General features: G+C 36.6%; 1 protein-coding gene across 3 annotated transcripts in view; it reads right to left on the bottom strand.

Moving 5' to 3' along the window:
- The window catches only part of LOC107094958 (ALK tyrosine kinase receptor-like), a 506,212-nt gene that overhangs the window by 385,067 nt on the left and 106,814 nt on the right, over positions 1-14,331 (bottom strand). The window lies entirely within an intron of this gene.

Raw genomic sequence — 14,331 nt, forward strand, 5'->3', positions numbered from 1 at the left:
TCAAGGCAGGTGAGCAAATACTTTTGGCAATATAGTGTATATATATATATATATGTCCCATCTATTTTCTTCCACAAGTAAGCAGGATAACCTGAATGAATCAACAGGAACCTGTAGAAAAAAACACTAGCTCAGGCATAATACTGTTTGATCACCGTGAAAATCTGCCCTTGAAAATGTGCAATAGGAAACTCCACTACTGGCAGAATTCAAAATATTATTCCACAATATCTAACATTAGATCTAATTTTCCTAAACCCTTAAAGCTGGCTGAAGTCCTGTTGTTTGGATTGACCCTGGAGATGGAAGCATAAATAACTTGATTTCTTGCTACACAAACTGTCTCCAAATGGTGAAAATGTGCAATCATTGGAATCAAAGAGAGATATAGCCATTTTATAAAACTCTGCTTTACTAGCTTAAATGGATAAGCAACAGGATTAGATCCTAAATTTAATCTAAAAAAGTTTTCCATTTCTTAATGCTTGAATTCATTGAGCAGCTGAAAACTGATGAACATAAGATGTGAATATCTGTATACGAATCAGACGATTAAAGTTTGTTATGCAGCATTAAAGACAATTGTGCCATTACAACAAATTACCCCTTGAAAAACCATAGAGTAGCCATACATGTTGCTCTTACACCGGAATTCATTACTCAGTTGTCAGGTTGCCCTGTAATAGGCTACACAGCGTGTTTTTACAGAGCATAAAAGATGCAGCAAATGCAGCCTCAGATCAGTGCCTGTTAAAGTGTTGCATCCAGTGTTTGCCAGCTCCAGGCAAGGGATAATTGAAAAAAAAAGACAGAATCCAGGTCTTATTTCATTTTGGTTGCTGTTTTGTTGGAAGGCTGTGTTTTAATCTCTTTTTCAGTTAAACCCTTGAGAAGTTTGAGCAAAGCTGTATCGTGCTCTACATAGCACGACTGCTTGAAGCTTCTCTAAGAGAATTAATCATCTTGATAGGAAAAAAAAAACCAAAAAAAAACCTATCATTTCCTTTTAAGAGGGTTTAAAAAACTGCTCACCAAAGCTTAAGCAGAGAATTTTACTTCATACGTGTCAAATGTTTTGAGGCTATCTTCTTTCTCAACAGAATACTCTAGAACCGACATGTGATCAGGTCGTTCTTTGTTATACTTTGTTGAATCACCCTTTATCCAATTCAGGTCTTCTTGTGTTTACTTGTGCCACTGAATTAATGAATACCCCCAAAAATGAATCTACCTTCTGCTGATCATTTAACTAAAGGCTATAAAAGGGTTGCATATACAGTAGTATCAGTCAAAAAAGGTTATTTAAGATTCACTGGATTCCATGGAGAGCACAGCAGGCACAGCAAAGACAGTCTGCAATAATTATAGAAAGCAAACCAAAGCAAAGACTTTAGGAAAATGGGCATTGCTCCAAAACTTATAAAAGGACAGTTGATTGTAAACTAGTAAGACAGGCTGTCTGAGACACTGAATGCACTACAGACATTTCTTGCAAATACTGATCTACAGGAGGTTTGCTAGAAAAGGCCCTCTTTCCCATGAAAACGTTGAGGCTTGACTTAAATATAGTAATGAATTGTGGAACAATGTGTTGTGCTTTGATCAAAATAAACTCAAACTTTGAACAAGAAGTCCAATTCTGCTTATAAACTACTAAAGACCAAAAACCACCAAAGCCAAAAAGGAATATGATGGTGGGAGCCTTGTGATTTGAAGTAGTATTTCTTCCAATTAACTTCTTTTTTATTTTTTTATTTTACATTTAGTTAGACTGATAAAATATCCTAAATGCAAATATATGGTTTTAACTCAAATCAAATCTTTAGGTTTGTATTAGATTACTTGACTCACATAGTCCAGAACTAAATCTATGGGGTCACTGGAAGGAGACTCGAACAGATGTGTGTTTATTCTGACAGATTTATATTTAAAAAAATGTATAAGATTGAAAAGAAAAACATGTATTGCTGATAGACTCTTTTCAGAGGATGTTAAAGCTAATTACAAGAAAATTTAACAACATATCAGTTTCAGACGCAGCTTCCTATTGACTTTTATAGCCAAATTGCAGACAAGCCACCTTAAAAAAAAAATCAAAATATATCCGACATGTTTAAACCAAATAAGAACAAAAACTTGAATAAAAAACTCTATCAAAGTCTAGTCCAGGCAGTACGTCCTGAAAAGGCCTCCTGCCTTCTGGCGTCACACATCTCATCTTTTATGACATTTTGTGTACTGAGAGGTGTTATTGAGAATGAAAGCAAGAAAATAGAGTCGGGGAACATATCATGAAAGAAGATGTGAGGAGCCACACTTAAGTGCACATAAGTTAACAAAAACAAAGAACACACTGCTTTGTTTTCAGTACCTCGTTTCTGCTCATTGCTTAAAAGGCGACTCCTTCTCATCTGTTTCCCCTCCTTCCTCATATTTTCGAGGTATCTCAAATGGGTATTTTTTTTTCTTTCATGCCATCAGTCTCATTTTCTTAGTGATACCTGTGTGCCATCTAGAAGGACACATTTACAACTGTACAGAATTAACTTCCTTCACTGCAGATTGATGATCACAGAAATTGTCCTACTCTTGACCTCACCGCTTTCAACTGCTGCTTGAGGAGGATTTAGTGGCCATTGTGCAAATAGGGGAACTTGGCCTCTACTGACCCCTTTTTTCCAATCACATGAGCTAATAGAAGTAAATCATAACTGAAGGAGAGAGTTTTAATATGCAAGAATATCCTCGATGAGGTCATCCGTGTCACTTGGCAGAACCAATGGGATCCTGAAATTTACCAGAGGCACTGAATTGCATCTTACTATTTATAGTCATCAATTAACATATGAGTATTTTTTTTTTTTTACTAACTATGGACATAACTGTCCATCTTTAGCAAAAGAGAAAAGTATTTCTAAATCCCTTGCAGTTTACTGTTGTGAATTCCCCTTATGGCAATGCACAGCTCAAAAAAAGTGCCAACTTCTGAAATAGATTGTAAAACTAAAAGGCACTCAGAGAGAACAGACCCCGAACAAGGAGCAAATCTTGCCCCATTTTGTGACTTACACATACAGTATAGCTTAAACTCTCACATGATCTGGTTCCCTAACAACTGGATCCCTGGTCTCACATTTTTCATTTACTCTGCTTTCCTGTTTAATTAGCAGGTAAGAATGGCTCACTTTTTTTTGATCCAATGCTGAGGCTGTCAATAGTCGGTGCTGCCACCCTCTGGTTTATTGGGGAACTGACGGAACTAGCTTATTCCGTAAAATAATGTTGAATAATCTTTTCAGAACTTCCTGAGAGCCGATTATGATGTGGATCATCACCAACATTTAGATGGATTGTTCTTTGGACTGAAGTGCTCCTTTGGTAAAGATTTTATTAAAATCTATTTTTAACTTTTCAAGTTATCCTGTACACAGACAGACAAACACATAGCCTAAAATCATAAACTCCTTGGCAGAGGTAATAATGGTTTATATATAAATTAATGTGCAAAAAAAAAAAATAATTTGGTGGGAAAAATAAAATACTAAAATCTTACAAATTAATTCTTACATATGTCAAAAATGTAATTCTTTATACCGGTAATACAATATTTATTAAATGAATTAATTCATTTATCTTTATTAATTACACTAACTTCTCAAAGGAGGTGGTCAACACACTATGAGTTTCAATTTGTAAATTTTCAAATGTTTTTTTTCAAATATTAGTGAATATTCCATATCCATGAATTTTAAAGTGAAGGAATCTACAAATAGTTGATTAGTTGTTTTAAAATATCCAGTGTTTTTTACTGTATTATTTTTAGGGGCCTTTCTGAAGTTTATTTAGTGGGACAATGTTAGTTTTATATGTGTTTCCTCAAATTTCATCACAGTATGACAAATAAGGTTATACAATTGGACAATGCAATATACAGTATGCAAACAGTCCTATTTAAAAATATGTCACCTTTTAAAGCAAGCAACTGATTTGAAAAATAATTTTTGATGAATAATTAATTTGAACTGTATTTTATATGTGGTTTCCAACGTTTTGATCTATAACCGCTCCTAAAAGCTTTATCTCATTTACTCTTTCAATCTCTGCACCATTTAAACTTAACATTACATTACAATTTACCCTATTGCCACCAAACACAATAAATTAAGTTTCCTTCTCGTTCAGTGATAATTTTTAATGAGGTGCTATTAAAGCCTTGGCGCAAATTCAGTCTAAAAGGCTCCCACCTGCATCCAATCTTCTTATTATGGTCGTCTGTTCCAGCCTATTAGCACAGCTCCACGCTTTCATATAAACCAATGGCCATCCGGGACATCCTTGCTTCCAAACTGAACAGCATCCCTCATCCACACCTTCTCCAAATTCATTTCACTGGAATCTTTATGGCTCCGTTCATTTTCCAGCCTCCAGTGTCAGACTCTGGGGTGGATAGATGTGGACCTTCCTGATTACACAGAACTCCATTCAGTCTCCCACTGAGGTCTGAGTGCCAAGAGTTATTTCTTCATGTCAGTAAAACTTAATAACTGCAGCTTTTCCTGTGTGCAGGTCTATCTATTTCGAAATCAGTTTTAGACCTTAAATCCTTCAACTAAATTGTTATTCATCAAAACACTCAGAGTATATAAGTAATGAGTAACTCACTAGAAGATAGCATTAAAAAAAATCTTATGCTGCAGTTAAACAAAAAAAGGAGGTTGATTCATTTTACCCCATTTTTACATTGTTTGAATTATTAACTTTAAATGAAATGAGCAAATATTAAGTCACTTTCACCATTAAAACTTAATTCTGGCTAAGATAAAAGATGTAGAAGAGGTGATATAACAGCAGTGTGTTTGGCTCTCATTCTCCTCCATTTCTGTTGACTGTTGCTGAAGACATGGAGGAGTCTTCTTTATCCTGAACTGACCCAAGACAGCACACCAAAATGTATCTACTGGAACAAGAACATTCATGAATAAGACTGAGATATGGATAAAATACTAATAAACCCTTTTTTTTTTATCAGAAAGCTAAAAAAGGGTTTAAGCACTTAACATTTAAATTAAACTCAAATGACATGCGGTTAACTATGTAAATATAATAAGTGCATACAATGCACAAAATGATACTAAAGTTTAATTACCACACAGGGCATTTTTAACATAACAACAAAGCACAAAAAAGTCATAATTAATTCTATTACTGCAACAAAAAAATGTGGCAGCTGCAGTACATAGTAAAAACAAAAGAAAGCAGTTGGGAAACAGCTGAGCAAAATATTTAAACAAAATCAAAAACACGATTACTTTCCATAAACGCACAATAACTGGTTACACTTGGCCGAATTAAATGAACCAAAACTGCCCCTGCCTTTAAGCTGTTTTAGAGTCTGAGAAAAGAAGCCTAGGTGGGAGTCAAACTGAAGAAACTGATTTACTTACCCCCATCCGCCTCCGACAAACCAACCAGCTTTGAACCAACCACACAAGAAGCCCAATCACGACCAGATTTCATCTTAAAAGTTCTCCAAATCCTCGACTCAGTCTGCTACAGTGGTTGTGCTACAGTATATCTGACTTGATTCAAATGACCCCGATTCAACCCACCTCCATCCCCTTCTCCACCATCATAGTTAAAGCTTCATCTAAATTTTCCATGGTGCTTCCTCTACTTACTCCCCATCAGAGTTTAATTCCTCCTGGACTCTTACTGCATTCCCTGTCTCATCTCAACCGGTCCGGCAGAAGACCGCCATGCTGAGCCTGGTTCTGTCAGAGGTTTCTTCCCAAAGGGGAGTGTTTCCTCTTCACTGTCACTTCATGCTTGATAATCATGGACAGGTTCATGCAACCTGTGTTTATCAAAGCTGGACTTACATTTTCCCAGGTGCCTGAGGGAAGCACTAGTATCTGATCACGTAGTCTACTTGATCTCACCAATACAGCTCAGGCACACTGTCTCGCCAACCAGCATAGCGTGAACTTAATTCATTTATCTTCACTCCACCAGTTTCAGGCCTGGGGGAAAACATCCCTGTTCTTATACTCCTGCTTATGCTAATGTTTCCTACCCAGGGTCTGAGCATCAAAGACTAAATTAATTTTATCAATAAAATTCTTCTAATTGTCTTTTTCTTTTTATGTCAGCTTTTCAGATTGAAATGCTTTTACGTGGATATTAATCAACAACACACAAGGTTGGACAAACTGGGTGTCATGATCTTTTGTGGACTTTTTGGTTCTGTTAAAGTTTCTTTTTGAGTTTTAATTTACACTTCCATTTATGTCATTCTGTGTTTAGTTGGCAATTGGTTTCGTTTCCATTTTGTGTCATTGTAGTTGTTTTCTACTAACAGCAGCAGCCATTCAAAATGCCCTTCCCAGTCAAATGCCAGCCAAATGGCAGCCCAGTTCCCTGCAACTTCAAGCAAAATCCCCTCCAACTTCCAGCCACTGTAGAGAACCCCTTCTTCTCCTAGGCATGCATATATTTTTACTTCATTTTCACTGAATTACAGGGTCTGACCAGGAGAAGTTGCTCTTTAGATCTTAATTTCCACAAATCATGAGAGAAAGAATAACTTAGTACAAAGTTTGACGTTTAAAAAGGAATTTTAGGGGACCAGCCAAGGGCCCATCAAAAAAGTGGGGAAATTTTGAATGGCAACTACTGAATATATATTACACTGGCACCTTTAAAATTTCGTGACAGAGCAGTGTCTTGACAGTTCCTTTCAGGGTGACTAAGAGGTTAAAAGATAGGGTTGTTAAAGCTAATATCATGAGTATAAAAATCACTGTGAGCTGTCAGTTCTGACCTCTCATCGCAGCCTAAGACCTGCAAGATAACATTTTTTAAGACACTGAACTGATTTGTTTATTTATCTCTAACTGTACGTGGGATTAATGTATTTGGCCTGAAAGCTATAGTTGTCAAGTCTAATATAAGCAGGTAATCTTAAAGATTATTTAATCATTTTAGTTTTAAATTGAATGTAATTCAGTCGGGTATGATAGTAAGTCCATTTTACTCAACTACACTAAAACCCCTCTCCAACGATTTGTATAAAACAAAGGAATGTTTAGTATAATTTTTGTTCTATTTTATTTCATTCAATTAGTCCAAATATTGGTTTTATTGTTTGACATTAGAATTCCAGTCAAAAAGGATCAAATATTTTCACCTTGCCTCAATGTCTGTGATTTTTCTGCACAAATTTCTGCGTTAAAAGGCCAATTAAAGTTCCTCCCCATGTGTTTTGTGTTGATTAAAGAAGCAATATGTAATATTTAATGGGAACCAGGCCTCTGTGCAAACTCTACTGGCACAATGTTAAATAATATTAATAAAACAGTCACACAGCAACTATATGATAAGATTACAGTTGTCAGAGCACAGAGATGATTCAGAGGGGCCCTGAATATAAATTACTGCCACAGCTCAGGTTCTGTACTACACAGGGAGGAGTTTCATCTCTGCACGAGTTAATCTAATTATGGTGGGAGAATATATATGACAAACATAAGGGTACTAGGAAATCCAGTGAGAGACAGAGACAGATACTTTAAAGGCCAAATATCAATTAGTAGGAGCCAAGAGAATTGGGTTTCTTCTTCTGCAGTCTTACAAAAGTAATAAACCTTAGAACTTTCACATTTTCTCACAACCACAAATCTCAATAGATTTTTCTTTGGACAGTATGTGATAGAAGTAGGAAAAAAAAAAATAAACATAAATTATACATATTTTTTTATGGTTACTATCATTATCATTATGTTACAAAATATTAAAGGTATAGAGGGTGATTTATTTCCGGGTGGATCATCTAAATAAGTGGTCATCCTATTTTTCAATCATTCTGTTGATATGTTTACGTAAGGCTGTCCTACATGCTTGCCCTGTTAGCTATCTTTTTCTGTGCATGCACACTTTAAGGCGTATATCTGTGGTGAGCCAGGGTTTCAGGCAGTCATTGAAGCTCACTTTTCTCACCGCGGTTCTTTAAAAATGGGCGAGGGCCGTGAGAAAAAAAGTGTCTACGAAGTGTATGAGAACAAAAGAAAAGGCCATAGAAGAGGGAGATTTATCCCAGAATGCTTTGCATGGAGAGCTCTCCTCGCAAAGCATTATGGGACTTTGACTTCACGTTTACCTATGGAATCTCATCAATCTCAAGTTTGAGAAAGGATCTTACATGTTATATACAGTTAAGTTGGATCTAGAAAACCGAATACATAGATAATGAGTGCGCTGAGGCCTGTTCAGATTGGAAGACTCCTCATTATGCGGGCCAAACAAAGGCAGCCTTCTTTTTGCCTGTTTTGAAGGACAGGTCCGGTGTGATTCATTGTGAGTCCAAGCAAGCCGGCTGCTACATGCTCAGAGGAAAAAGGTAAATGGCGCCAAACAGTGGTAAATATTGTAAGTACAGTTCAATATAATACAATTATCTGAATAGTTAAGTCTGAAATTAATGAAAAAGTTTTAAATGGTTATTGAATCAGATATGTGGTGGATAATGTTTGTATTATTGAAATATTCTATCTGACCTTGTGCAAGGACTGGTGGGGAGTGGCGGCCTAGTGGTTAAGGCATAGAGCTTGGAATACAGAGAAGATTCTGAGGTTACAGCCCCATTCCCACAGAATGCCACTCTGGGTCCCTGAGCAAAAGAACCTTAACTCCACAATGCTCCCCGGGCGCCGCACAATGGCACTGCTTCCCAAGGGGATGGGTTAAATGCAGAGAGTTCATTTCGTTGCTTTGTACTTGTGACAATGTAACAACAATAAAAAGCTGGATTTGGCTTAATTTTAAGCACAGATTCCAATATCTCTGAAATGAGGGGACTATTAACCTGACATTCGTGATTACAGTGCCGCTGCTGAAGCTTCTCAACAATGTTATTAGCACCCAAAACAGTAGTGAGAATTTCAGCATGTATTCTATGCCTGCTTTGCTTGAATCCATAGACAAAACTCTTCCTGTCTCCTTATTTTCAAGGACCTTGAAGGACCCAGTCCAGGTGGACCGGGTCCTTGGAAGACTCAGCCTCTGAAATCGAACACACCCACAGTATAAGCAGCACATCTCTCAGGTTTTAACATAAAAAAAACTTTATTTTGCTTTCATGCTAAATCTCAATAAAATATATTGAAATTTGTGTTTATAATTAAACAAAACAATCATTTTATGGAGCACTATAAGACCAGGAAAAAACTATGAGAGTAATGCCTTGCTTTGTAATAATAATTCATAGAGATGTGGAGGTAAATTTACTTGCAGACCCCCCACCCCACACAGAAATTTGATTAAATAATACAATCTTTGTAAGGCAGCTGCAGAAAAGGTAGCTTATCTATATGGTGACTCACAGACTCAAGTTTGACTCATCATTGAAAAGTGCAGCTCTTAATACCCACCTGACCTGCAGGTTTTTGGACCAATGCTTCCAACAACTCAACCATGATTTACACAAAGAAAGCTCTGCTCCAGGATTGCAACCCGAGTATTTCATGCATGCAGCCAAAACTGCTAAGCTCTACAACTCCTGCCAAGTATTAATCATTCAAAACTCGCATTTTCAGTGCTGCTATTTGGTTTAAGTTGGCTGATTTGTGCTTCAAGCCAAAGATCTTTCGTTTTACCATTTCCTGTGCTGAAGGGGAACAATAATTTAGGAGGAACAAAAACTCCACAGAAACACAGTTTAATGAGGCTCCACAGAAAAGCAATCACACTCTCCTTCATCTATTCAGAGGAAGAGGAACTTTGGGAAACATTAAAACCTTTAAAACTTTATTAAGCACAATATTGAAAGAAATAAATCAAAGGCACAAGAAATAAAAACACAGTTTATGTTTAAGGTGTGACACTTGGTGGGTAAAAAAGAAGGGAGCCAGAAAAACAGATCGATGATGTGGCACAGACTAGATCTTGCATTTAAAAACTGACATTTAAAAGCATAAATCTAACCTTTCAAATAAATACATTCTTTCCATGAAAATAAAATGTGTTTACTGCTTTTCTACACAATTAAAAAGCTTACAAATAAACATTAAACGAACTAAATTATACTTAATAATTAAAAACAAATATCCAATTTTCTTTAATAAAATTATACTGAATGATAAGCATCCTCAAAGGTCAAACCTATTTTCCATCTGTAATCGATGTAGTGATGATGATGTGCAGGAATCATCCCACCGCCCTGAATGTCATAAAGATTCTGCTACGGTTTGCCTAATCAGATGTTCAGAGTGTTTGTTGTGCTTTTATTTAACCTGAGAGAAATTGATGTGATCAATATTGAAATATTATCATTTTTCCGCCTGTGCTTCTGGGACAACATTCAAAATCTACATGACACACAACAAGCGCATCACTGGAATTGTAACGAGACGAATAACACAAAAAACCCTGAGTGAATCCCCATTATTATCCCTCAAAGCAGAAATAATTTGACATTTAATCGAAATGTTTGGGATGTTGCTTATTTTGCAGAGCTGAAGATACTTAACTGCCTCGGCAAGAAAAAAAAGTGGAAGCTGTGGCGTTATTAAAAGATAGCAAGCTGAAGGAGCCCTTCTCTAAGCAGCTTGTTTGTGGAGCAATAAGCATGATGGGTTTTTAATGCCGCAAGATATTTCAACTTGTCTCATGCTTTCTGCTGACTTTCATGCACACTGAACCTATAAGATAACTTCTCTCCAAAAAGCAACGTCATCGTGAGTTGCCAGGTTGAGGTGGACATAATCTGTAATTACATTTCAAAGACAAATTGCACAAATTGTAGTTGCAGGTGCTCTGTTTTCAAGAGTGTTTACAAGTGGATAAACATCTATTATAGTGATGATGTGAAAGAAAAAAAAAATGTAACCCCATCTATGATCAAAAGAAAAACTATCCAACTGGGAGACTTCCAGTTGCTGGTGTGGATTCTCATGTTACCATAAGTAGGGTCCCTGTGCATCACTTCTGATTGGCTGAGGACTTTGATGGGTACATGACCTTCAAATTAGACATGTCTTTTCACTTTGAACGGCAAGAAGACTTGTCTGCCGTGACATCTTCCTTAGGCTACCCAGGGTTATGAAAGTGACCTAAAGTTCTCAGTCAAAACATCATAGCATTTTAGAAATAACCACTGGGTCCCGAGAGGGATCACTCTGATTCAGAGGAGGCAGAGCTGCCAACGCTGGATGGAACTGAGAAAAATGTGTCACAGAAAGTGCAGCGGCTTTATCCTGGATGTAGACGACTCTGGAGGGCATCCTGGAAACAGCAAACCCTTGGCGGAGTGGGCCCATAGACAAAAGACTGTCTGCATGTTCTGGCGGACTGTCATAATCCACAGGGATAGCTACGGCTTTGTTATCGGGCCTTGCCTTTTAGTGTGTTTGCCCAACAGTTCTACACTGCAAAAAAGGAATTACATGGAGAGAGTTACATTTTTTTTTAGCCCTGATCAGATTTTAATGTTTTGTATTGTAACTCTTAAAATAAGAAAAAAAAAGTCTTAATTCAACCAAACCATTGTTGTCACCTATATCAAAGAAAAGAAACAAACAACACACAGAAAAGAAAAAGACTTATTTTCTTTAAGTCTGTCTTGCATTTTATGAAAATTGTATCTTTTTAAGCAAGGAGTAACAAATAATCCCATAAACTTCTGCCTCTTTAAAAAAATGGATTTTTGCAGTGCAGAGCTTATAGTTTATCTCTAAGTTCTGAAGAAGCCTCTTGGATGAGAAGAGAAATGTCTTCTCGAAAACTTCACGTCCAATTGCCTAGACTGAACTTTTTCAAGCCTGACCATGACCTGGATGACAGAGAATCTTCACAGATATCTTAGTTTACTTTCATAACTTAATCAGCATATGTTGTGTATATAAGTATGGCTGCAACACCTGAATACTGATTGTATCTGTAACAGTTGCTAGTTTTAGAAGTCCCAAGACATCCTTCCTCCTCACCTACTTCACCACACAATACATTTGTTGTAAAGATCAGAAAATCAACTTTCTTTACTAAGGAGAAGATATTTCCTAAAGGTCTGTTAAGGGCTGTTAGGATTGCTTTAATGATGATGTGTGAGTCTGTTAATCCCTAATAATATCAGCCTGTTGCATGTCAGAACTAATGTTTTCCCAAGTAGTTTATCTAATTAGGACAGTTTTTCTCTCAGGATAACAAGTCATCTTCATTATGCACGTGGCAAAGATTTTGGAATGACAGCAGTGTCCTTGATCTAAGAGCATAGTGTAATATTTTGATAAGGCTGGAGCCATGGGTTTCTCCTCATCTACAGATGTATATGATGTAATGATGAGATGATGTGGCATACAGGAGTTGTATAAAATTCTTCTGAGTCAGATTACAATTTAAAAGTCAAAATCTGTTGAAATGTCTCATGGTTTCTAAATACATATACATATGAAGTGTTATTTAAAAAGTTTGTCCAGAGTTATCTCTTCTCAGGAAAAGTACCACATAGAGAAAGGTTCAAGGTGTAAACACAGAGCTATCCAAACAAATGGTGTTCCTTGCCCGGACCTGAAGAAGTTGTATCACTCGAGAAGAGCCACTGATGGATAAACCACTCAGCTGCAGGTGAGGAGAGTCCTTTATAAATATTTCCAATATTTTTCAGGGGTTGTTTCCGGGGTTCTGTGAGCTTTGGTTTCTCCGACTGCCAGAAGGTATGCAACAAAAATTTTGTTTTCTAAAACTGAAAAACCAAGGTACAATTGGAACCTCTGAGAAAATATGTTGTCCCAACTTGGGGATTAAAAACCCAAACATTAATTTCACTTTGACTAAGATTGTTTTAGATTTAACCCCTTGGTGATATAAATTGATCCCTGTATAGCTCTTAAAGATAAACAAGTTGCCTTTTTATTATGTCTTCCTTGTGTAAAAGAACTTAAATGTTTACTTTATCTCATTCCAAGTTATAATGTTTTGACTTTCCAGTAGAATGTGGTAAATTATTATGCTAGCTAAAAAATTACACTTTAAGGTAAACATTAGATGATTATTTAATGTTTTCTACTTGTCCTCAAAAACTTTATTCTAATATGTGTTGTTTTAAACAAAATTTGTAATGGTGTAGCAAGAAAAAAGATTGACTGTAACAGAGATGGATGAATGATAAGAGTTAATAAAGTTAGAATTGACTTTAATTCTTTAACAAACAAGAAAGAATTAACTGAGTCCTGTAATCTAATAGAGAGGCTGAGTGCAAGATACATGTGGTGAAGGACTATTAGACAAAGATAAAAGTAAAAAAAGGAGATTTTATTCAACCCCCAATTCCACTCTATTAATGTAACAAGTGACAAACGACCCCTTACTGAAATAAATACTCACCAAATGATACAAAAGGAAAAGCTGAAATTGTAGCCAATCAGCCTATGAAGAAACAAAAAGAGGAGTAAAACAAAAAACTGGCTAACACTAACACAAGCAAATCCTATTTTCCCCTCCTGATCAATTCATGCTTTTTTCCACCCCTATTCAACCAAAATCCTGCAGCAGCTGCCGCTAAGGAAACACAGAAAATAAAAGAATAGAATCAAATACAAACATAAAATAGTGTTTGCTATAATAATGATGACTTTATTTCCACTCATAACTTTATCTAACTATATCTTTTTTTTCAAGCTCAAGTGAGTAGGGAAAAAACAGGGCAGTGAAGGGGGTGGAAGTGGGTTGGAGCTGGTTGGAGTTCGCACAAATCCTGATAACATCTTTTAAGAAGGAATGTCTTGGACTCTATAGGCAAATGAGAGGGCTTCGGGTGGCAGAGGTGGATTCAAATGATTTGGCTGTCTGGATGAGCAGGTAAGACTTGGCAGAGTCTTCCAAACTGGCAACATTCCTGAACTCCATTTCTCACCCCTTGGAAACAACCTTTCCTTTCTGCAGTGTGCGTCCAAGTTTAACCTTTGGTGCTTACAAAAGCCACACCTTCTGGCTTGTTGACTTTAGTGCTTTTACTGCTGAGTGAACATTGATTAGATTTGTAGAAGAGGATGTTGCCAGACATTTGAAAATGTAATAATAATTTCAAAAATAAAATGTATCAGGAAAAAGGATTGGGTTGGAGTAATGTGTGACTCTTTTTAGCACCACTTATAAGATAAGTTGTACTGTTCTACCGTAAACACTCTAAAGCCAGTGGAGAAGGAAGTAGTTCACCCCAGTATAGAGATAAATGGTAAATGGCATGTACTTATATAGTGCCTTTTTTCAAGTTAGGAGACTTGACCAAAGCGCTTTACACTACATTCATTCACCCATTCACGCACACACTCACACACTGAT

The sequence above is a fragment of the Cyprinodon variegatus genome, unplaced genomic scaffold, assembly GCF_000732505.1.
Source record: "Cyprinodon variegatus isolate N-32 unplaced genomic scaffold, C_variegatus-1.0 Scaffold21, whole genome shotgun sequence".
Taxonomy (NCBI): domain Eukaryota; kingdom Metazoa; phylum Chordata; class Actinopteri; order Cyprinodontiformes; family Cyprinodontidae; genus Cyprinodon; species Cyprinodon variegatus.